Below are 24100 nucleotides of genomic sequence, written 5' to 3'. Positions count from 1 at the left end.
ATGCCGAGTGGAAAGGCGTATGGCACAAGGCCCTGGAGGACGTGCAGCGTCGGAGGGGTGAGAGTCTTCCCAGTGAGGAGCAGAGATTGCGAATGCGATTGGTGCTGCGACTACCTCTACTGGGAGAGCAATCATTGATGGAGTGGGTGTCAGAGCTTGAGACACTGGTATGGCAGGAAACCTGGCTGGATGACGCTTACCAAGCACTATTTTTTATTTATTTTTTAAGGTATAAAAACAGGAACTCTTTATTTTAACATGCAAGCATTTTATACACATCTTCCAACAAAGTTACCACCCCAGGGTTTTGTAAAAACAGCCAATAACCACGTACAATACACTCAGACACTCCCACACAAAATCCTCCCCTCTGTCCGTGATAGAATTACCTCACACTGGGTTGATGCAATCATCACAGGCAGACGAATACACAATATCCTCTGTCCTGGAGACAACCGAGAAGTAATTCAATTATCTCTCAGGACAAAGGACATCGCCAATACACACAGAGAGACAATGGAACAGACCTCCCTACTCAACGTATACAATGTCCCACCCTTTTCAATACACATAGACATTTAACATCCCAAAATGGCACGAATTAGACCAGGGTTCAAGTTAGTCCAAGTCCTTTGTGAACAAATGAGGCCTGGCTGATGAGAGGGCCCATAATCCTGGGGCAAGAGGCTAGTACCCAGGCCCCTCCAAAACCCAGTGGCGAGGTTGGTTTCGCCACACAGATCATCCTCATTGTGTTATGATACAGTCTTGTCCCGCTTTTCTGCGATGTATATTCATGAAAAAATCGCCTTATAAAGTAATCTTCTCCAGCTCCGGAAGTCACGCTAGAAGTCAAGGGGGTAGCCCTTCCCTCACTCCAGGCTGTAACTCCCCTGCCCTAACCCCGCCTCTATGCAGTCTAATTGACACCTGGCTCAGTCGCGGGGACCGCGCTTGTACAGGCGGCGCATGCGCCGTCGGCCTCAGTAGCAGCGAGATCCCGTCTATTGCGCGATAGACGGGATCGCGCTGCGACTGAGGCCGACGGCACATGCGCCGCCTGTACAAGCGCGGAGTTACAGCCTGGAGTGAGGGAAGGGCTACCCCCTTGACTTCTAGCGTGACTTCTGGAGCTGGAGAAGATTACTTTATAAGGCGATTTTTTCATGAATATACATCGCAGAAAAGCGGGACAAGACTGTATCATAACACAATGAGGATGATCTATAAGGTACTTGTGATAGTTTATTAAGTGAAATGCAGGTGAGAGGTTCGCTTTAAATTCCCAACTAGGGGGAGAAATACATTGGACCGTGTTTATTGCAACATAGCAAATGCTTATACAGCATCACCTGCCCCCATCTTGCCAGGTCGGATCACATTTTTGTTTTTAGCTCCAGCATACAAACCTCTTATCACCAGGATTAAGCCTACTTTGCATACAATCAGAGTTTGGCCTGAAGAAGCCACAATGAGACTACAGGATTGTTTTGAGGACACACATTGGGATTTGTTTAAACAAGCAGCTACAAAGTAAAATCACACAGACTTAAACATATATGCCTCCTCTGTCCTATCCTATATTAAATTTTGCATGGACAATGTCACTGATACCAAAATCATTCCGACCTTCCCAAATAGGAAACCATGGATAAACAGAAATGTCCAAAACCTTTTGAAGGCACGTGACATTGCTTTCCGAAAGGGAGACCCAGAGGAGTACAAAACAGCCAGGTCCAATCTGAAGAGGGGCATTAAGGAGGCAAAGCACTGCTACAAAACAAAAATACAACATCATTTTACAAGCTCTGATTCCCGACGCATGTGGCAGGGTATCAAGTCCATTACGAATTATAAGAGCAACACCTGTTCTATCAACACTGGAAATTCTTTCTCTCTTGATGACCTAAATCATTTTTGTTGCACGATTTGACAAAGACAATGAGCTGCCTATCATCAAATTAGCCCAGCAAGAGGCTCCATCATGTTCCCTGATGCTGAGAGCACATGAGGTAGAATGGGCCTTAAACCACATTAATCCCCACAAAGCAGCTGGCCCTGATAAAGTTCCTGGAAAAGTCCTAAAAAACTGTGCTAAACAGCTGAAAACAGTGTTTACCAGTATGTTTAACAGCTCACTAGAGCAGGCCATTGTCCCCACTTGCCTGAAGTCCTCCACAATTGTCCCAATTCCAAAACAGGCAGGGGTGAAGACCTTAAGTGATTATCGCCCGGTGGGTGGCTCTCACTCCTATTGCTATGAAGTGCTTTGAACAACTTGTCCTCAGGCACATGAAGAGCAAGATCTGCACCTCCATGGACCAATACCAGTTTGCTTACAGAGCACATAGGTCGGCTGAGGATGCTGTCTCACTTACCCTTCACACTGCGCTGTCACACCTGGAGCAGAGAGACAGCTATGTGCGGATGTTGTTCATTGATTACAGCTCGGCCTTTAACACCATCCCTCCCAACAAGTTGGCAACGAAACTGAACAACTTGGGTCTCAGCTCACACCTGTGCAACTGGATACTGGATTTTCTTACAAAAAGACCACAAATCGTACGCATGGGCAAGCACTTCTGTTCATCCTTAACACTAAACACTGAGGTACGGCAAGGCTGTGTGTTGAGCCCTCTCCTTTACTCCCTCTTCACAAATGACTGTAAACCTATTCACAATACCAATACCATTATAACATTTGCAGATGACACGACCGTGATAGGCCTAATCTCCAACAATGATGAAACAGCCTATAGGAAAGAGGTTGAGAACCTAGAGAGATGGAGTAAGAACAACAACCTCATACTCAATACCAAGAAAACAAAGGAGCTAATTCTGGATTTTAGGAAAAGAAGAAACAAAATGGACACCATCCCATTAGCATTAATGGTGGAAACGTGGAGATAGTTCAAAGTTTCAGATTCTTGGGAGTTCATATTAGTCAGGACCTGTCATGGATAAAAAACACAACAGAAATTACCAAAAAAGGCCTTCAGAGGCTTTATTTTCTGAGGAGTCTGAAGAAAGCACAACTCCCGAAACAGCTGCTAGTCAATTTTTACAGGTGCACCATAGAATCTGTTATCACATACTGCATTACAGTGTGGTACTCCGGCTGCTCTTCTGAGGACAAGAAGACCCTCAAGCGCATCATCAGAATGGCTGGCAGAATCACTGGTACTCAGCTACCATCACTGGATGACATCTTCACTGCTCGCTGCAGCAACAGGGCAAAAATTATCTGCGGGGATCCAACTCAACCCGGCCATGACCCTACCCTCTGGTAGGCATCTTAGAGCCCTACATGCCCGCACCACTAGGCTGAAGAACAGCTTTTACCCCAAAACAATCAGTCTCCTAAATGCTCAGAGATTATTGCCCCTTCCTAGGATAGAAACTACCACAGACTGAAAGTGACTGCTGCATTCATGACCCCATGATGATCTCTTGTCTGCAGTGGTGTCTGATCAGTGAGTATATATACTCATAAGCACTTCCTACCTTGCTCTATATATATATGCTGTGAACTGTGAATAGTAATGCTTTCTAGTGCAATGTTTTGTTTTTTTCTAGTGTAATGCTTTAGTTTAAATGTCAGTTCTTGTTCCTCTGTCCATGGCATCTAGGATTGCTCCAAACAACATTTCATTGTATTGTACATTGTATTACATTGTATTGTACAGTGACAATAAAGGCATCTTGACGCGGTGAGTGGCTTACTATGCTTTGGCCAAAATATAAACCAATGTCTCATCCAGCATGGAGGGCAGAGTGCTGGATGTAGTGTGCGATCACATTTGCATTTTCCGTTTGTATATGTATTTCGCCATAGTGATCTGCACCTGCAGGCAGGTTGTGCTGACCCAACCCCTTATTTTTTTCTTTGTAGTATATATTGGAGGCGTGGCGATCTCCTTGGAGTCATTGCACACCTGACCAGTTAATCTGTCCTTGAGGCTGGTTTTAAAGTCAGTATAAAACTGAGTCTGCTTGTATAGAACCTACCATTAGCCATCTGGCTCCAGGAGAAGTATATGGTGGGTTCAGCATGCATGTTGGTACTTGCATCCCTGGATCCGATGAAAGCTGTAATGGCACCGGACGGGGTTACAAGCAAAGTGTACTTGGCTTGCATGCTGACCTGCATTCCCTGGATTTTATGTGGCTGTCATGGCCCATGAACAGGTAGGAACAAGAGTTAGGGACCACTCATGAGACGACCTTGACGAGGTGAGTGGCTTACTATGCTTTGGCCAAAATATAAACCAATGTCTCATCCAGCATGGAGGGCAGAGTGCTGGATGTAGTGTGCGATCACATTTGCATTTTCCGTTTGTATAAAAGGATCAAGTTACTTTTCCTGCATGGTGAACACCATAAGGAAAAAAAGAAAAACTATGATGGAATTGCAATGTTGCCCACCTCACTTCCAAAAGAAATGGTATAAAAAGTGATTTTAAAAAGTCATATGATTAACCTCAGGTATAGGGATGAGCGAACCCGAATTGTATAGTTCGGGTTCGTACCGAATTTTGGGGTGTCCGTGACACGGACCCGAACATTTTCGTAAAAGTCTGGGTTCGGGTTCGGTGTTCAGCGCTTTCTTGGCGCTTTTTGAAAGGCTGCAAAGCAGCCAATCAACAAGCGTCATACTACTTGTCCCAAGAGACCATCACAGCCTTGCCTACTATTGGCATGGCTGTGATTGGCCAGTGCAGCATGTGACCCAGCCTCTATATAAGCTTGGGTCACGTAGCGCTGCACGTCACTCTGCTGATTCAAGCATAGGGAGAGGTTGCTGCTGCGACGTTAGGGCGAGATTAGGCAGATTAACTCCTCCAAAAGACTTAATTCAGTGATCGATCTCCAGCTGTGGATCATTGAAGTGCTGATATTGAATTGCTCACTTTTTTTAGGCTGCCCAGAGCGTTTTTATATCACTTTTTTCTGGGGTGATCGGCGGCCATTTTGTGGCTTGTGGTGCGCCAGCACAAGCTATCACCAAGTACATTTAACCATCAATAGTGTGGTTATTTTTTGCTATATCCTATATCAGGTGCAGGCTGAGCCTGTGTCACCCAAGTGCATTTAACCATCAACAGTGTGGTTATTTTTTGGCCATATACTACATCAGGTGCAGGCTGAGCCTGTGTCACCCAAGTGCATTTGACCATCAACAGTGTGGTTATTTTTTGGCCATATACTACATCAGGTGCAGGCTGAGCCTGTGTCACCCAAGTGCATTTAACCATCAACAGTGTGGTTATTTTTTTGGCTATATACTACATCAGGTGCAGGCTGAGCCTGTGTCACCCAAGTGCATTTAACCATCAATAGTGTGGTTATTTTTTGGCCATATACTACATCAGAGGCAAGTTGAGCCTGTCACCCAGCACCTAAAAAATAGGCCTGACATTTCTATTCCTCCAAATCAGTACAGTTTTAGCTGGTCAAGTTATATTTAGTGACCGTAAAAGCACAGTTTTTGTTCTGGGTTAAAAAACTATTCCCAAATTTGACATTCTCAAAATTAGTAGTTTCTGCTATATCAGGCCTACTTTAAATCTATCCCAAAAAGGATATCTTAGATTGAAGGTGCTGATAGTGTCATTCTGAAAAACTTAACACACACGCTACCGTGCAGATACAAGTCTAATTCTGTGATTAAAGGTATATCTGTCACACAGCGCGTAAAAAATAGGCCTCACATTTATATTCAACCAAATCTGTCATTACTTGTGTGCCTGTATTAGTGTAATACGGTACCTAAATAGATAGCCAGACAGTGTTAGGTGTCTGTAAAAAAAGGCCTGAATTTTAATTCAATACATTGGCCCGAATAATATTTTTCTTATTGTGGTGAACGGTAACAATGAGGAAAACAACTAGTAAGGGACGCGGACGTGGACATGGTCATGGTGGTGTTAGTGGACCCTCTGGTGCTGGGAGAGGACGTGGCCGTTCTGCCACAGCCACACGTCCTAGTGTACCAACTACCTCAGGTCCCAGTAGCCGCCAGAATTTACAGGGATATTTGGTGGGGCCCAATGCCGTTCTAAGGATGGTAAGGCCTGAGCAGGTACAGGCATTAGTCAATTGGGTGGCCGACAGTGCATCCAGCACGTTCACATTATCTCCCACCCTGTCTTCTGCAGAAAGCGCACAGATGGCGCATGAAAACCAAGACCATCAGTCTGTCACATCACCCCCATGCATATCAGGGAAACTGTCTGAGCCTCAAGTTATGCAGCAGTCTCTTATGCTGTTTGAAGACTCTGCTGCCAGGGTTTCCCAAGGGCATCCACCTAGCCCTTCCCCAGGGGTGGAAGAGATAGAAAGCACTAACGCACAACCACTTATGTTTCCTGATGATGAGGACATGGGAATACCACCTCAGCACGTCTCTGATGATGACGAAACACAGGTGCCAACTGCTGCGTCTTTCTGCAGTGTGCAGACTGAACAGGAGGTCAGGGATCAAGACTGGGTGGAAGACGATGCAGGGGACGATGAGGTCCTAGACCCCACATGGAATGAAGGTCGTGCCACTGACTTTCACAGTTCGGAGGAAGAGGCAGTGGTGAGACCGAGCCAACAGCCTAGCAAAAGACAAAGAGGGAGCAGTGGGCAAAATCAGAACACCCGCCGCCAAGAGACTCCGCCTGCTACTGACCGCCGCCATCTGGGACCGAGCACCCCAAAGGCAGCTTCAAGGAGTTCCCTGGCATGGCACTTCTTTAAACAATGTGCTGACGACAAGACCCGAGTGGTTTGCACGTTGTGCCATCAGAGCCTGAAGCGAGGCATTAACGTTCTGAACCTTAGCACAACCTGCATTACAAAGGCACCTGCATGCAAATCATGAACTGCAGTGGAGTAAACACCTTAAAAACAAAGAAGTCACTCAGGCTCCCCCTGCTACCTTTTCTGCTGCTGCCGCCTCGGCCTCTTCTGCTGCTGCCGCCGCCTCGGCCTCTTCCTCCGCCTCTGGAGGAACGTTGGCACCTGCCGCCCAGCAAACATGGGATGTACCACCAACACCACCACCTGCGTCACCAAGCATCTCAACCATGTCACACGGCAGCGTTCAGCTCTCCATCTCACAAACATTTGAGAGAAAGCGTAAATTCCCACCTAGCCACCCTCGATCCCTGGCCCTGAATGCCAGCATTTCTAAACTACTGGCCTATGAAATGCTGTCATTTAGGCTGGTGGACACAGACAGCTTCAAACAGCTCATGTCGCTTGCTGTCCCACAGTATGTTGTTCCCAGACGGCACTACTTCTCCAAGAGAGCCATGCCTTCCCTGCACAAACAAGTATCCGATAAAATCAAGTGTGCACTGCGCAACGCCATCTGTGGCAAGGTCCACCTAACCACAGATACGTGGACCAGTAAGCACGGCCAGGGACGCTATATCTCCCTAACTGCACACTGGGTAAATGTAGTTGCGGCTGGGCCCCAGGCAGAGAGCTGTTTGGCGCACGTCCTTCCGCCGCCAAGGATCGCAGGGCAACATTCTTTGCCTCCTGTCTCCTCCTCCTCCTACTCAGCTTCTTCCTCTTCTTCCACCTGCTCATCCAGTCAGCCACACACCTTCACCACCAACTTCAGCACAGCCCGGGGTAAACGTCAGCAGGCCGTTCTGAAACTCATATGTTTGGGGGACAGGCCCCACACCGCACAGGAGTTGTGGCGGGGTATAGAACAACAGACCGACGAGTGGTTGCTGCCGGTGAGCCTCATGCCCGGCCTAGTGGTGTGCGATAATGGGCGAAATCTCGTTGCAGCTCTGGGACTAGCCGGTTTGACACACATCCCTTGCCTGGCGCATGTGCTGAATTTGGTGGTGCAGAAGTTCATTCGCAACTACCCCGACATGTCAGAGCTGCTGCATAAAGTGCGGGCCGTCTGTTCGCGCTTCCGGCGTTCACACCCTGCCGCTGCTCGCCTGTCTGCGCTACAGCGTAACTTCGGCCTTCCCGCTCACCGCCTCATATGCGACGTGCCCACCAGGTGGAACTCCACCTTGCACATGCTGGACAGACTGTGCGAGCAGCAGCAGGCCATAGTGGAGTTTCAGCTGCAGCACGCACGGGTCAGTCGCACTGCGGATCAGACCCACTTCACCACCAATGAGCGAGACCTGTGTGCCCTGTTGCGCTGTTTCAAGTACTCCACCAACATGGCCAGTGGCGATGACGCCATTATCAGCGTTACAATACCACTTCTATGTCTCCTTGAGAAAACACTTAGGGCGATGATGGAAGAGGAGGTGGCCCAGGAGGAAGAGGAGGAAGAGGGGTCATTTTTAGCACTTTCAAGCCAGTCTCTTCGAAGTGACTCAGAGGGAGGTTTTTTGCAACAGCAGAGGCCAGGTACAAATGTGGCCAGACAGGGCCCACTACTGGAGGACGAGGAGGACGAGGATGAGGAGGAGGTGGAGGAGGATGGCACCCAAAGCAGCTCGGGCCCATCACTGGTGCGTGGCTGGGGGGGAAACACAGGACGATGACGATACGCCTCCCACAGAGGACAGCTTGTCCTTACCTCTGGGCAGCCTGGCACACATAAGCGACTACATGCTGCAGTGCCTGCGCAATGACAGCAGTTGCCCACATTTTAACGTGTGCGGACTACTGGGTTGCCACCCTGCTGGATCCCCGGTACAAAGACAATGTGCCCACCTTACTTCCTTCACTGGAGCGTGATAGGAAGATGCGCGAGTACAAGCGCACGTTGGTAGACGCGCTACTGAGAGCATTCCCAAATGTCACAGGGGAACCAGTGGAAGCCCAAGGCGAAGGCAGAGGAGGAGCAAGAGGTCGCCAACGCAGCTGTGTCACGGCCAGCTCCTCTGAGGGCAGGGTTAGCATGGCAGAGATATGGAAAAGTTTTGTCACCACGCCACAGCTAACTGCACCACCACCTGATACGGAACGTGTTAGCAGGAGGCAACATTTCACTAACATGGTGGAACAGTACCTATGCACACCCCTCCACGTACTGACTGATGGTTCGGCCCCATTCAACTTCTGGGTCTCCAAATTGTCCACGTGGCCAGAGCTAGCCTTTTATGCCTTGGAGGTGCTGGCCTGCCCGGCGGCCAGCGTTTTGTCTGAACGTGTATTCAGCACGGCAGGGGGCGTCATTACAGACAAACGCAGCCGCCTGTCTACAGCCAATGTGGACAAGCTGACGTTCATAAAAATGAACCAGGCATGGATCCCACAGGACCTGTCCATCCCTTGTGCAGATTAGACATTAACTACCTCCCCTTAACAATATATTATTGTACTCCAGGGCACTTCCTCATTCAATCCTATTTTTATTTTCATTTTACCATTATATTGCGGGGCAACCCAAAGTTGAATGAACCTCTCCTCTGTCTGGGTGCCGGGGCCTAAATATGTGACAGTGGCCTGCTCCAGTGGTGGGTGACGTGAAGCCTGATTCTCTGCTATGACATGAAGACTGATTCTCTGCTGACATGAAGCCTGAATCTCTGTTATGGGACCTCTCTCCTCTGTCTGGGTGCCAGGGCCTAAATGTGTGACAGTGGCCTGTTCCAGTGGTGGGTGACGTGAAGCCTGATTCTCTGCTATGACATGAAGACTGATTCTCTGCTGACATGAAGCCTGAATCTCTGTTATGGGACCTCTCTCCTCTGCCTGGGTGCCGGGGCCTAAATATGTGACAGTGGCCTGTTCCAGTGGTGGGTGACGTGAAGCCTGATTCTCTGCTATGACATGAAGACTGATTCTCTGCTGACATGAAGCCTGAATCTCTGTTACGGGACCTCTCTCCTCTGTCTGGGTGCCGGGGCCTAAATGTGTGACAGTGGCCTGTTCCAGTGGTGGGTGACGTGAAGCCTGATTCTCTGCTATGACATGAAGACTGATTCTCTGCTGACATGAAGCCTGAATCTCTGTTACGGGACCTCTCTCCTCTGTCTGGGTGCCAGGGCCTAAATGTCTGACAGTGGCCTGTTCCAGTGGTGGGTGACGTGAAGCCTGATTCTCTGCTATGACATGAAGACTGATTCTCTGCTGACATGAAGCCTGAATCTCTGTTATGGGACCTCTCTCCTCTGCCTGGGTGCCGGGGCCTAAATATGTGACAGTGGCCTGTTCCAGTGGTGGGTGACGTGAAGCCTGATTCTCTGCTATGACATGAAGACTGATTCTCTGCTGACATGAAGCCTGAATCTATGTTACGGGACCTCTCTCCTCTGTCTGGGTGCCAGGGCCTAAATGTGTGACAGTGGCCTGTTCCAGTGGTGGGTGACGTGAAGCCTGATTCTCTGCTATGACATGCAGACTGATTCTCTGCTGACATGAAGCCAGATTCTCTGTTACGGGACCTCTCTCCTCTGCCTGGGTGCCTGGGCCTAAATATCTGACAATGGACTGTTCCAGTGGTGGGTGACGTGAAGCCTGATTCTCTGCTATGACATGCAGACTGATTCTCTGCTGACATGAAGCCTGAACCTCTGTTATGGGACCTCTCTCCTCTGCCTGGGTGCCGGGGCCTAAATATATGACAATGGACTGTTACAGTGGTGGGTGACGTGAAGCCAGATTCTCTGCTATGGCATGAAGACTGATTCTCTGCTGACGTGAAGCCAGATTCTCTGCTATGGGACCTCTCTCCAATTGATATTGGTTTATTTTTATATATTTTATTTTTATTTTAATTCATTTCCCTATCCACATTTGTTTGCAGGGGATTTACCTACATGTTGCTGCCTTTTGCAGCCCTCTAGCTCTTTCCTGGGCTGTTTTACAGCCTTTTTAGTGCCGAAAAGTTCGGGTCCCCATTGACTTCAATGGGGTTCGGGTTCAGGACGAAGTTCGGGTCGGGTTCGGATCCCGAACCCGAACATTTCCGGGAAGTTCGGCCGAACTTCTCGAACCCGAACATCCAGGTGTTCGCTCAACTCTACTCAGGTATTCTTGCTTAATCTGCTCATATTAGACTTACTGCTCTGGATTCTTAATTGGGCTACTAGTCTCTCCTTCTTCCATTTTCCCTCCCTCCCCCTCCCTTCATTCCTATTTCTCTGTCTTGTCTCCCCTTTTTCCTTTTATCACCTTTTACTAGATTGATGTTTATTGATCTTTACCTGTGTGAAAATATTGTATATGTATTTCCTGCATACTTTGGGTTTCAATAAACACAAATTTAACCATAAAAAAGTCATATGTACCACAAAATAGTACCAATCAAACTGTCACCTTATCTTGCAAAAAATGAGCCCCTACATAAGACAATCGCCCCAAAAATAAATAAAATATATGGCTTTCAGAAAATGGAGATACTAAATTATTTTTTTCAAAAATGCTTTTATTGTTTGAAAATGAAATAAATAAAAAAAATTAGACATTTTAGGTATCACTGCTTCCAAAACAACCTGCTCTATAAAAATATCACATGTCACATATTACATCATAAGAATCAGAAAATAAAAACTGTTCCAGAACAGCTATGTTTTTGCTACCATGCCTTACAAAAAGCGTAATATCGAGCAATCAAAAATCATATGTATCCCAAAATAGTAACAATAAAACTGTCACCTTATCCCGTGGTTTCCAAAATGGGGTCACTTTTTGGAAGTTTCTACTGTAGGGTGCATAAAGGGGTCTTTAAAAGTAACATGGTGCCTAAAAACCAGTTCAGCAAAATATGCCCTCCAAAAACCATATGGCGCTCCTTTCATTCTGCGCCCTGCTCTGTCCCCATACAACAGTTTATGACCACATATGGGGTGTTTCTGTAGACTTCAGAATCATTGTAATAGATATTGAGTTTTGTTTGGCTGTTAATCCTTGCTGTGTTACAGGAAAAAATAGATTAAAATGAAAAGTCTGCCAAAAAAGTTAAATTTCTACATTTCATCTCCATTTTCCTTTAATTCTTGTGGAATACCTAAAGAGTTAACGAATTTTGTAAATTCAGTTTTGAATAACTTGAGGGGAGTGGCTTCTAAAATGCAGTCATTTATGTGTGGTTTCTACTATGTAAGCCCCACAAAGTGACTTCATAACTGAACTGGTTCTTAACCACCTCAGCTCCCCTAGCTTAAACCCCCTTAATGACCAGACCACTTTTTACAATTCTGCACTACACTACTTTCACGGTTTATTGCTCGGTCATACAACTTACCACCCAAAATAATTTTACCTCCTTTTCTTCTCACTAATAGAGCTTTCATTTGGTGGTATTTTATTGCTGCTGACATTTAACTTTTTTTATATTAATCAAAATTGACCGAAATTTTTGCAAAAAATGAAATTTTTCACTTTCAGTTGTAAAATTTTTCAAATAAAACTACATTTCTATATACATTTTTCTCTAAATGTATTGTTCTACATGTCTTTGATAAAAAAAAAATGCAATAAGTGTATATTTATTGGTTTGCGCAAAAGTTATAGCGTTTACAAACTATGGTACAAAAATGTGAATTTCCGCATTTTGAAGCAGCTCTGACTTTCTGAGCACCTGTCATGTTTCCTGAGGTTCTACAATGCCCAGATAGTAGAAACACCCCACAAATGACCCCATTTCGGAAAGTAGACACCCTAAGGTATTCGCTGATGGGCATAGTGAGTTCATAGAAGTTTTTATTTTTTGTCGCAAGTTAGCGGAAAATGATTATTATTATTTTTTTTTTTATTACAAAGTCTCATATTCCACTAACTTGTGACAAAAAATCAAAACTTTCATGAACTCACTATGCCCATCACGAAATACCTTGGGGTGTCTTCTTTGCAAAATGGTGTCACTTGTGGGGTATTTATACTGCCCTGGCATTTTAGGGGACCTAAAGCGTGAGAAGAAGTCTGGAATCCAAATGCCTAAAAAATGCCCTGTGAAATCGTAAAGGTGCTCTTTAGAATTTGGGCCCCTTTGGACACCTAGGCTGCAAAAAAGTGTCACACATGTGGTATTGCCGTACTCAGAAGAAGTAGGGCAATGTGTTTTAGGGTGTATTTTTACATATACCCATACTGGGTGAGAGAAATATCTCTCTAAAAGTCAACTTTTTCCATATTTTTATACAAAGCTGTCATTTTAGAGAGATATTTCTCACACACAGTATGGGTATATGTAAAAATAACCTGGTCCAGCAATAGAATTAACCCTTATACAAAATAATATGTAATTTTATTAATGATCAAACACATATGACATACTCCACTAAACTATTTAAGGTAGAGCCTCCAATAGCTGGGTAGGTTGATATTGGGTGGGGAAACTATCCCTACACTGACACCCTAAGCTACACCTCAGCCCAGGGACGATATATATATATATATATATATATGTAAAAATACACCCCAAAACACATTGCCCTACTTCTCCTGAGTACGGCGATACCACATGTGTGACACTTTTTTGCAGCCTAGGTACGCAAAGGGGCCCAAATTCCAATGAGAATCTTCATGATTTAACAGGGCATTTTTTACGCATTTGGATTCCAAACTACTTCTCACGCTTTAGGTCCCCTAAAATGCCAGGGCAGTATAAATACCCCACAAGTGACCCCATTTTGGAAAGAAGACACCCCAAGGTATTCCGTGAGGGGCATGGCGAGTTCCTAGAATATTATTTTTTTGGCACAAGCTAGCGGAAAATGATTTTTTTTTTCTCTTACAAAGTCTCATATTCCACTAACTTGTGACAAAAAATTTAATTTTACATGAACTCGCCATGCTCCTCACGAAATACCTTGGGGTGTCTTCTTTCCAAAATGGGGTCACATGTGGGGTATTTATACTGCCCTGGCATTTTAGGGGCCCTAAAGCGTGAGAAGAAGTCTGGAATATAAATGTCTAAAAAATTTTAAGCATTTGGATTCCGTGAGGGGTATGGTGAGTTCATGTGAGATTTAATTTTTTGTCACAAGTTAGTGGAATATGAGACTTTGTAAGAAAAAAAAAAAAAAACTATTTCCGCTAACTTGTGCCAAAAAAATAAAAATCTTCTATGAACTCGCCATGCCCCTCAAAAGTGATCTTTTTATAGCGCCGCAGCGATTTTACGGTGTTTTTGCAGTGATCAGAAAAAAAAAAATTCTGTCACTGTGGTGGGGCGGACTGAACGCAAGTGTAGAGCCTTTAGAACATGTCCTATTCTTGTCCGCAAATGAGGACAAGAAAAGGCATTTTCTATATAGTTCTGGCAATGTGCGGATCCGCAAAATGCGGAAAGCACATTGCCGATGTCCGTGTTTTGCGGATCCGCGGATCCGTGGATCCACGGATCCGCAAAACACATATGGACGTCTGAATGGAGCCTTACAGGGGGGTGATCAATGACAGGGGGGTCTATATGGGGTGATCACCCCCCTGTCATTGATCACCCCCTGTAAGGCTCCATTCAGACGTCAGTATGTGTTTTGCGGATCCGCGGATCCGCAAAACACATACGGACGTCTGAATGGAGGGGGGTGATCAGGGAGTCTATATGGGGTGATCACCCCCCTGTCATTGATCACCCCCCTGTAAGGCTCCATTAAGACGTCCGTATGTGTTTTGCGGATCCACGGATCCGCAAAACACATACGGACGTCTGAATGGAGCCTTACAGGGGGGTGATCAATGACAGGGGGGTGATCAGGGAGTCTAATATGGGGTGATCAGGGGTTAATAAGGGGTTAATAATTGACAGGGGGGGTGTAGTAGCTGGCTCTGGTGGTCGATCCAAGCAAAAGGGACCACCAGAGGACCAGGTAGCAGGTATATTAGACGTTGTTAACAAAACAGCGTCTAATATACCTTTTTGGGGTTAAAAAAAATTGCATCTACAGTCTGCCAGCGAATGATCGCCGCTGGCAGGCTGTAGATGTACTCGTTTACCTCCCGATCCTGTGAACTCGCGCTCCTGTGTGTGCGTGTTCACAGGAAATCTCGCGTCTCGCGAGAGGATGCATGGGCGCGTCCAGGAGGAATAACAGGGCCGCCGCCAGGACGGTCCTGAGGTAGTTAAAAAAGTGGGTTTTGGAAATTTTCTTAAAAAGTTTAAGAGTTGCTTCTAAAATTCTAAGCCTTCTAAAAAAAATTACATTTACAAAATTTTATAAAGTACACATATGGGGAATGTTAGGTAATAACTATTTTGTGAGGTATCACCATCTGCGTTAAAAGCAGATAAATAAAAATTTAGAAAATTGTGAATTTTTACAAATTTTCAGTAAATTTAGGATTTTTTTTAACAAATAAGGGTGATTTAAAGCGACTCAAATTTACAACTATCATGAAGTACAATACGTCACAAGAAAACAATCTCAGAATGGCTTGGATAAGTAAAAGTGTTTCAAAGTTATTACCACATAAAGTGACAAATGTCAGATTTCCAAAATTTTCCCTGATCCTTAAGGTGAAAAATGTCTCACTACTGAAGGAGTTAAAGTGGTTGGAGTCGGTTTGTGGGACATATTGACATGTTACATTATTGCTTTCCAATCGATATATGTGGTTTTCATGCCATATTTAATTCGTTTTAATCACCTTCCTATATTGTTCTGTAGTCTTAACTGAACTGGTAGTGACTTCAGGGGGACAGATTATGAGTAAGGTCCGATATAAGGTCGTAATGCGTCAACCTGACTGCGGTTTTTCCGCTCATATAGCAATAAGGAAAGATTTTTATCACTCACTTGCTCATTTGGAATATATTGTTGTTTTTAACATTGGGCTAATAACAGGATTTTAGTCTGAAGACAATTGTGCTGAGTCTCTATTGAGATTTTGTAGGATGGAATAGAGCTGAATATAATATGTGTTCGCAATTGCTCGAGAGCCCTCCCACAGGGCAGAGTGCCTAAAGTTCCCCGGGCAGAGGCATACTAAGGAAGGGGGGGGGGGGGGCAGGGTGGCCGGTCCGCCCCGGGTGCCGGCTCTCAGGTGGGTGCCAGAAGCAACGAGCGCTTCCATCAATACAGATGGAAGCCCTCATTACTGGAGTGCTGGGAGCTGCGGTCCTGTCACTCACTGCTCAGCTCCCTGCGCTCCTCCCCTCCTTCAGGCCAGTGGCGCACAGAATGGTGAAGCAGAAAGACTTCTCCCCGCTTCATTATTCAGCCTGCAGGCACAGATTATGCTGCCAGCCTGTGTGGATGGAGCCTGCAGCCCGGAAATCTGCATAAGCTCCACCCACACAGTGCTGCAGAGCGATCTGTGCCTGCAGGAAAAAGAGGTATGTGAGCTTTAGGAACAGGACAAGGTGAGTAGTTACTGTTTTTCTTTTTTTAGTTTTTTTTTTTAATACAGAGGAGGTAAAGAGGGCTTTATTACTATGGAGGGGGCACAGATGACTTTATTACTATAAAGGGGGCACAATGGGGATTATTACTAGGAAGGGGACACAATGGGGATTATTATTGTGAAGGGGGCTCAAAGAGGGCATTACAACTGTGAAAGGGGCACAAAGAGGGCATACCTACTGTGAGGGGGCACAATGTGGGCATAACTACTGTGACTACTGTGAAGGTTGTACAATAAGGGCAATACTACTGTGAGGGGGTACAATTTTTTTTAAGTATTGGGGGGGTGCCAGAGAAAGGACCTGCCCCGGGTGCCAAACACCCTAGGCATGCAACTGACCCCAGGTTTGCTAGCTATTGGCTGGTGGATTAGATTGTTATGCACTGGCACTTTAGGAGCAGTCCCTATGGTCAGACTAGAGGCCTAGCCAGCAAGCACAGGCCGTAGCCTGCAGCAGATAGCAGAATATTGACAGTGGGTCCAGGCTGCTGGAACAGAAACAGCTACAAGAGCAGGGTAAGAGGAACAGCGCCTGTGCCTGCCCATGGAAGCAGGATGTAGCCCCTGCAGTGAACCCCTGGATCATAAGAAACCGTCTACTTGAAGCAAGGCTGCATTCACACACTCCACTAGCTCGACTGCCACTGACTTCTCATCCTCACCAAGAGCTCCTCACTGGTTCCATAAGAAAGCCCAATGGATGCATGTATAGCAAACAGTGGTGTTCAAAGATAAAAGCAGGTTCTGCCTTGGAACTAATGATGGCTGTGATGAATACCACCCCTCCTGCCCGCTTGACGTCAACTACATCGAGCTCACGAGATATGGTATGGTCACTGGTTACCAAGGCGTGACCTTACGCCCTCCTGGAGGAGCAGGTAAGGTCAGTCTTGGTACAGGTCTCACAGACTCCTCCTGTCCACACGGGCGCAGAGAGGCAACAAGCTGAGAGAGCCTTTTCACTGCCCCAGTGAAACAGCGCGTTCTCAGCCCGGAAAGACTGCCACCAGTTACTTGTTTGATATAAGCCCAGTCCGCTAACGGGATTATATAGGGTAAGAAACCAACCCGCCGTAGTGTATTACTAGGCCGAAACACGGACATGGGGATTCCTGATCAAGATACCAGACAGCACAAGATTGAATTATATATTTAATCGCCTTAAGGGCTCACTAGATAGTACACTATACACAAAAGGAATATATACAGTGGTCTGAGGTTACAAATACAGGTGGTATAGTACAAACAGGGTTAAGCAGAACAAAAGTCAGTTTACCAGATAGATGAGTCATTTTGGGTTGTGATGAATTCTTAGCTGTATTCACATGGAGGGCAGTGATGTCAGCAGGTTGCAGGTCCCTCTAAACCAGGGGTGCACAACGTTTTCTGGGTAGGGGCCACATTGTCAAGGAATCCCAAGGGCCGAAAATAAATGTTAAAGGGGTATTAAGTTTAACAAGTGAAATACTGTATTTATGGCATATTGTACACACAGTATATATCATAAATGTCTAGTTATACCTCCAGGATTCCCATCTAATGGCAAAATACACGAAAAATGCATGTGAGCAGGCACAAGACATAGACATACATGTCTGTTACCAGATGGTTGGGGGCCGCAGAGAATGGTATCAAGGGCCGCATGTGGCCCCCGGGCCGCAGGTTGTGCACCCCTGCTCTAAACAAATAGCACGATGTGACCCTCCTTCAGAGAAAAGACACGCCCGCTTGCTGGCACAAGCCTTTAAAAATGTAGCCGACCCCTCCGCTTCTGGGAAGGGTCCCCCTCTCGCTGCTGATCCTGGCAGCTCAATGACCCACAAAACCCTTTAGGGTTCATAGCTCCAGACCAGAAGGTCACAGGGAAATGGTTCTGGGACCAACAGACCCGCCTGGGTTCCCGCTACAAGTAGAGTCCAAGCATGGTACCGTTATTTAGTTTATGTTGGGAGATATGTATATCTCCCTTCCCTGACATCCCACCACCAGACTATGACCACGGGCCTGTTAATCGTGTCCAGAGGGACACAAATATGTATCCGGTTTGCGCCTGTGATGGCCGGGCGATTCATAATTCCTTATAAATCGCTGGTTCCATGCTGTCTGCTAGATTTGATTGAACTGGGGAATGGCTTAGACCCCATGCAGGGACGCTTTTCCTGTTTTATTAGCTGGGTTCCTGGCCGGCTGAATGAAAGTGTTAAAAGTTGTAAACACTGGTGGACTGCTAGAGGTCCTCTGCCATCTGCTGGCTTTGAAGCAGGGCCCCCTGTGGAGCTCACTACCTCTGCTACCTTTTAGCTGATGGCTGGTGTGGGGACATGGCTGACAGTAAATATTAATCCATATTCCTCACAATGGCCAAATCAGAGTTTGCAGAAGGGCTATAGAGCGCCTGCTGCCATTGTAAGATATGAACCGGGGTGGGCTCCCCAGGATACAGTGAAGTCACGAACGTGGAAAGCAACCCCAACACCAGTTTGCCAAAACAGTATTTTACTTAAACGTGGCAACGAGCACAACCACAAATGCTGGGAACACAGAATACATTTACATACACCCAACCCGAAGGCTGAGACTCTTGTGCTGCACAGCGCGGCACCATCCGATGGATGCAGAAGGAAAGTGCGGTAATTTACCTACTGGCGGGCACAAATAAAACAGCCACGCCTTACCTGTTATTACCCTAAAATCAGGAACAACTGTTTGGGTGCGTTTTGGTGCGTGGTGTAGGATAGCCTGAGGTACAGCACAATAGCTTACAATGCTATTAAACTCTATATTATTACCCCTTCAATAACTGGTCATGTAGCACTCGCCTTAGTGTTTCTTCAGAGTAAATGCCAGCCTGGCTTGAGTTTGTGGTGAAGCTTATCAGCTCTCCGGTGTGAACTGTAACTTTAACTGTGAAGTCCTTGTAATGAACAGTTAACATTCCTTGTGACCTGACAAAAACATAAATCCTATCTAACTAACTACAGGCCTGGTCTCAGTCTCTGGGATCCTAGGCGCCAACACGTGCATGATCTTACCGCCCCGGGTCTACTCTGTATCAGCTGGTGACTGTGAATCGAGCGAAGGCTTATCCAACAAGCATGCGGTACCGCAGTGTATGTAGCTTTACTCCTCAGCTCTCATCAGTGTTCCTGGCAGCAATCCTCCTTCCCCTGGCCAGGATCAGGGTCTTGGACACGATTAGCTTCACTTGGCTGCAGCTCTGGTCACTGAAGGGTGCTCCCACACCTGGATGTCGATGGATCCTCTCCTCACACAGGTCCTCAGAGTCTCTATCAGCCTCCCTCTAAAATGGCCGCTGGAACACTTCCTCCTCCAGGCTTTTAATGCCACCCCTGAGAGTTTCTAACATCACATGAAATGCAGTCTGTTTCTGTGCTTAGGAAACAGCGGCATCTTGTCGCCAAACAGCAGAATGTCAGTCCAGATCATTTATCTTAATTTACACAAACACAGTGCTCACACAATGAAAGCTGTTTCCCCATCATGAATAGTGTGAAGATACATAGGACCAACCTCAGGTGTCATGGTGCAGGGCATAGTTAGCTACCATGCCCATTCCAGTATTCATAGAGGGAACATTGACCAGCCTTCGGTATGTCCAGGATACCATTGAATCAGTCCTACTACCCTTTTTATTTCAGTTAGGAGATGTGGTACAGTGTTCACACTGCCTGCACTACACAACATGCTGTTCAGGGTATCCAACAGCTGCCCTGGCCAACTCAATTGCCAGATCTGCCCATCAACTTGGCTGAACTATACAGGGAGTGCAGAATTATTAGGCAAATTAGTATTTTGACCACATCATCCTCTTTATGCATGTTGTCTTACTCCAAGCTGTATAGGCTCGAAAGCCTACTACCAATTAAGCATATTAGGTGATGTGCATCTCTGTAATGAGAAGGGGTGTGGTCTAATGACATCAACACCCTATATCAGGTGTGCATAATTATTAGGCAACTTCCTTTCCTTTGGCAAAATGGGTCAAAAAAAGGACTTGACAGGCTCAGAAAAGTCAAAAATAGTAAGATATCTTGCAGAGGGATGCAGCACTCTTAAAATTGCAAAGCTTCTGAAGCGTGATCATCGAACAATCAAGCGTTTCATTCAAAATAGTCAACAGGGTCGCAAGAAGCGTGTGAAAAAACCAAGGCGCAAAATAACTGCCCATGAACTGAGAAAAGTCAAGCGTGCAGCTGCCAAGATGCCACTTGCCACCAGTTTGGCCATATTTCAGAGCTGCAACATCACTGGAGTGCCCAAAAGCACAAGGTGTGCAATACTCAGAGACATGGCCAAGGTAAGAAAGGCTGAAAGACGACCACCACTGAACAAGACACACAAGCTGAAACGTCAAGACTGGGCCAAGAAATATCTCAAGACTGATTTTTCTAAGGTTTTATGGACTGATGAAATGAGAGTGAGTCTTGATGGGCCAGATGGATGGGCCCGTGGCTGGATTGATAAAGGGCAGAGAGCTCCAGTCCGACTCAGACGCCAGCAAGGTGGAGGTGGAGTACTGGTTTGGGCTGGTATCATCAAAGATGAGCTTGTGGGGCCTTTTCGGGTTGAGGATGGAGTCAAGCTCAACTCCCAGTCCTACTGCCAGTTTCTGGAAGACACCTTCTTCAAGCAGTGGTACAGGAAGAAGTCTGCATCCTTCAAGAAAAACATGATTTTGATGCAGGACAATGCTCCATCACACGCGTCCAAGTACTCCACAGCGTGGCTGGCAAGAAAGGGTATAAAAGAAGAAAATCTAATGACATGGCCTCCTTGTTCACCTGATCTGAACCCCATTGAGAACCTGTGGTCCATCATCAAATGTGAGATTTACAAGGAGGGAAAACAGTACACCTCTCTGAACAGTGTCTGGGAGGCTGTGGTTGCTGCTGCACGCAATGTTGATGGTGAACAGATAAAAACACTGACAGAATCCATGGATGGCAGGCTTTTGAGTGTCCTTGCAAAGAAAGGTGGCTATATTGGTCACTGATTTGTTTTTGAATGTCAGAAATGTATATTTGTGAATGTTGAGATGTTATATTGGTTTCACTGGTAAAAATAAATAATTGAAATGGGTATATATTTGTTTTTTGTTAAGTTGCCTAATAATTATGCACAGTAATAGTCACCTGCACACACAGATATCCCCCTAAAATAGCTAAAACTAAAAACAAACTAAAAACTACTTCCAAAAATATTCAGCTTTGATATTAATGAGTTTTTTGGGGTTCATTGAGAACATGGTTGTTGTTCAATAATAAAATTAATCCTCAAAAATACAACTTGCCTAATAATTCTGCACTCCCTGTAGGTTCAAGTTGAAAGAGCTTGGATTAACATATCACAGGAGGATATCCAGCATCTGTATGACTGTTAGCATGCCAGAATGGCAGCCTGTATCACAGCAAGGGGAGATGTCCCCCAGTATTTATGTGACTGTGTTTCATCATATTTTCTGCTGCAGAACCCAAAATAAAGTAGGCACCACCTTGGTTGTGTGATCATTGACCAAGCACCACGAATAGTTTATACTCTTGTCAATCTTAGCCCAATCGCATATAGTTATTCAGGTCATCTTTTTCATTTTCCATTAGTGTAAATAAGTACAGTCCTTAAAGGATAACTGTCGTATATATTTTTTTGGGAGTATTGGATTGTGGTGATTAATATCACCTTGGTGGCCCTATTTCAACTTTTCACTGTGTATTCAATTACCCCTTAATTCCACATTTTAGTTCCCTGTACTGCCTACTTTTACCTGTGCTTAAAATAGGGTTGCTAGGCATGGTCCGTCTATCTGTTGAAGGACGGAGGACGCAGAAGCAGGCTGCGTGCAAGGTCACATTACTGACAGTACTGTAAGTAAATGATTAAAGCCAGGTCATCCCCAGCAGCTGATAACAGTGCCTGGGCTGTGTGCACTTCTCCCTGACCCTGTGCTTGGCAGACGCTCCCTCACTCAGCAGAGCTGGAGAATGCAGAGTTGAAGCAGCACACAACAGGGAAGGGAGATCTGCCATCTGCTCAGTGTATAAATAAGCAACATGTGGTAAGAGGACCCCTTTGTGCTGCAGGAGATTAACCCTTTAGGAAGGAGCTCTCTGGTTACTGACACTTTTGGGGGGCTATTGTTATTGGCTAGTGAGGGCAGGCAGGATTAGCCTCAGGGTGAGGGCAGTGGCGGCCATCTTAACTGAATAGTGAAATTGCAGTTTTATGCAGACTGGTTGCTAAGGGCTGAATCTTATTAAATATGGGGTAAGTCAGTCTAATAGTAACTGATTCTGGAATATCATGTTATTAGTAACTACATAGATGAAAATTGAAATTAGGGTCTAAATTTGCCAGTTATCCTTTAATTCACATATAGAGACCTGCCTTTAAATCTAAGTATAAAATTGCAGCAAGTAATTCAGCAAGAAGTGGGGAGCCTTGAGGGAGTGTGACTGCAGGATCTGACTACACATGGTTTAATTGTTGTCTATAACCTTCTAGAACCTTCATGTTCTATTCTAGACCCATGGCCCAGATGTTTCATTATATGTTACAATGTAACATTGCAGGATTGACATCAAGCAGAAATCTTAACCGCTTCACGTCCGCCCATAGGATATAAACGTCCTATGGGTGGACGTCTATTTCTGAAAGCACGTTTTAGAACGTCCTTTCAGAAATAGCAGCTGCACGCTAATCGTGCAGCTGCTGATCGGGTTGCCCGCTGTCAGTGACAGCAGGGCAACCCTAAGACAAGGCAGGGACAGTGCCCAGGTGTCCCTGCCTTCTAGATCGCTGCAGACACAGCGCTCACCGAGCGCTGTGTCTGCAGAGAAGGAAGCGCTATGTGACCGCCGTGACCGGAGTGTGCAGGAGCTGTGTGAGGTCTCTCAGAGACCTCGATCAGCCCTGCTCTGAGGCTGTATAGCGCTGGATTGCTGCTGTACAGCCTCTCTAGGGGTGCATTTGTCCTGTAACTGGGGCTACTATGTCAGCCCCAGTTACAGGAGAAATCAACAGTGAAAAAAAAAAAAAAAGTGAAGTAAATGTCCCCCAGAGGTCTTGTATGACCTTATGGGGGACGAAAAGTGTAAAATAAAAAAAATAAAAATAAAAGGTTGAAAATAAAAAAATAAAAAAAAGTTTCACATGTAAAAAAAAAAAGTCCCCAAGTAAGGAATGAAAAAAAAAGTTAAAAATAGAAAAAATAAAAAAAAGTATACATATTAGGTATTGCCGCGTCCGTAAAAACCAGCTCTATAAAAATATCACATGACCTAACCCCTCGGGTGAACACCGTAAAAAAAAAAAAAAACGGTGTCAAAACAAGCAATTTTTGTCACCTTGCATCACAAAAGGTGCAACACCAAGTGATCAAAAACGCGTATCTCCCACAAAATAGTACCAATAAAACCGTCACCTCATCCCGCAAAAAATGAGCCCCTACATAAGAAAATCTCTCAAAAAATAAAAAAAACTATAGCTCTCAGAACATGGACACATTAAAACATAATTTTTTTGTTTCAAAAATGCTATTATTGTGTAAAACTTTAATAAATGAGAAAAAGTATACATATTAGGTATCGCCACGTCCGTAACGATCTGCTCTATAAAAATGTCACTTGACTGAACCCCTCAGGTGAACGCTGTAAAAATAAATAAATAGAAACTGTGCTAAAACAACCAATTTTTTGGTCACCTTGCCCCATAAAGTGTTATAATGAATGATCAAAAAATCATATGTACCCAAAAATAGTACTAATAAAACTGGCACCTTATCCCCTAGTTTCCAAAATGGGGTCACTTCTTG

The sequence above is a fragment of the Bufo bufo genome, chromosome 1, assembly GCF_905171765.1.
Source record: "Bufo bufo chromosome 1, aBufBuf1.1, whole genome shotgun sequence".
Classification (NCBI taxonomy): domain Eukaryota; kingdom Metazoa; phylum Chordata; class Amphibia; order Anura; family Bufonidae; genus Bufo; species Bufo bufo.
The sequence above is the reverse complement of the archived record's forward strand: the minus strand, read 5'-3'. Positions refer to the sequence as shown.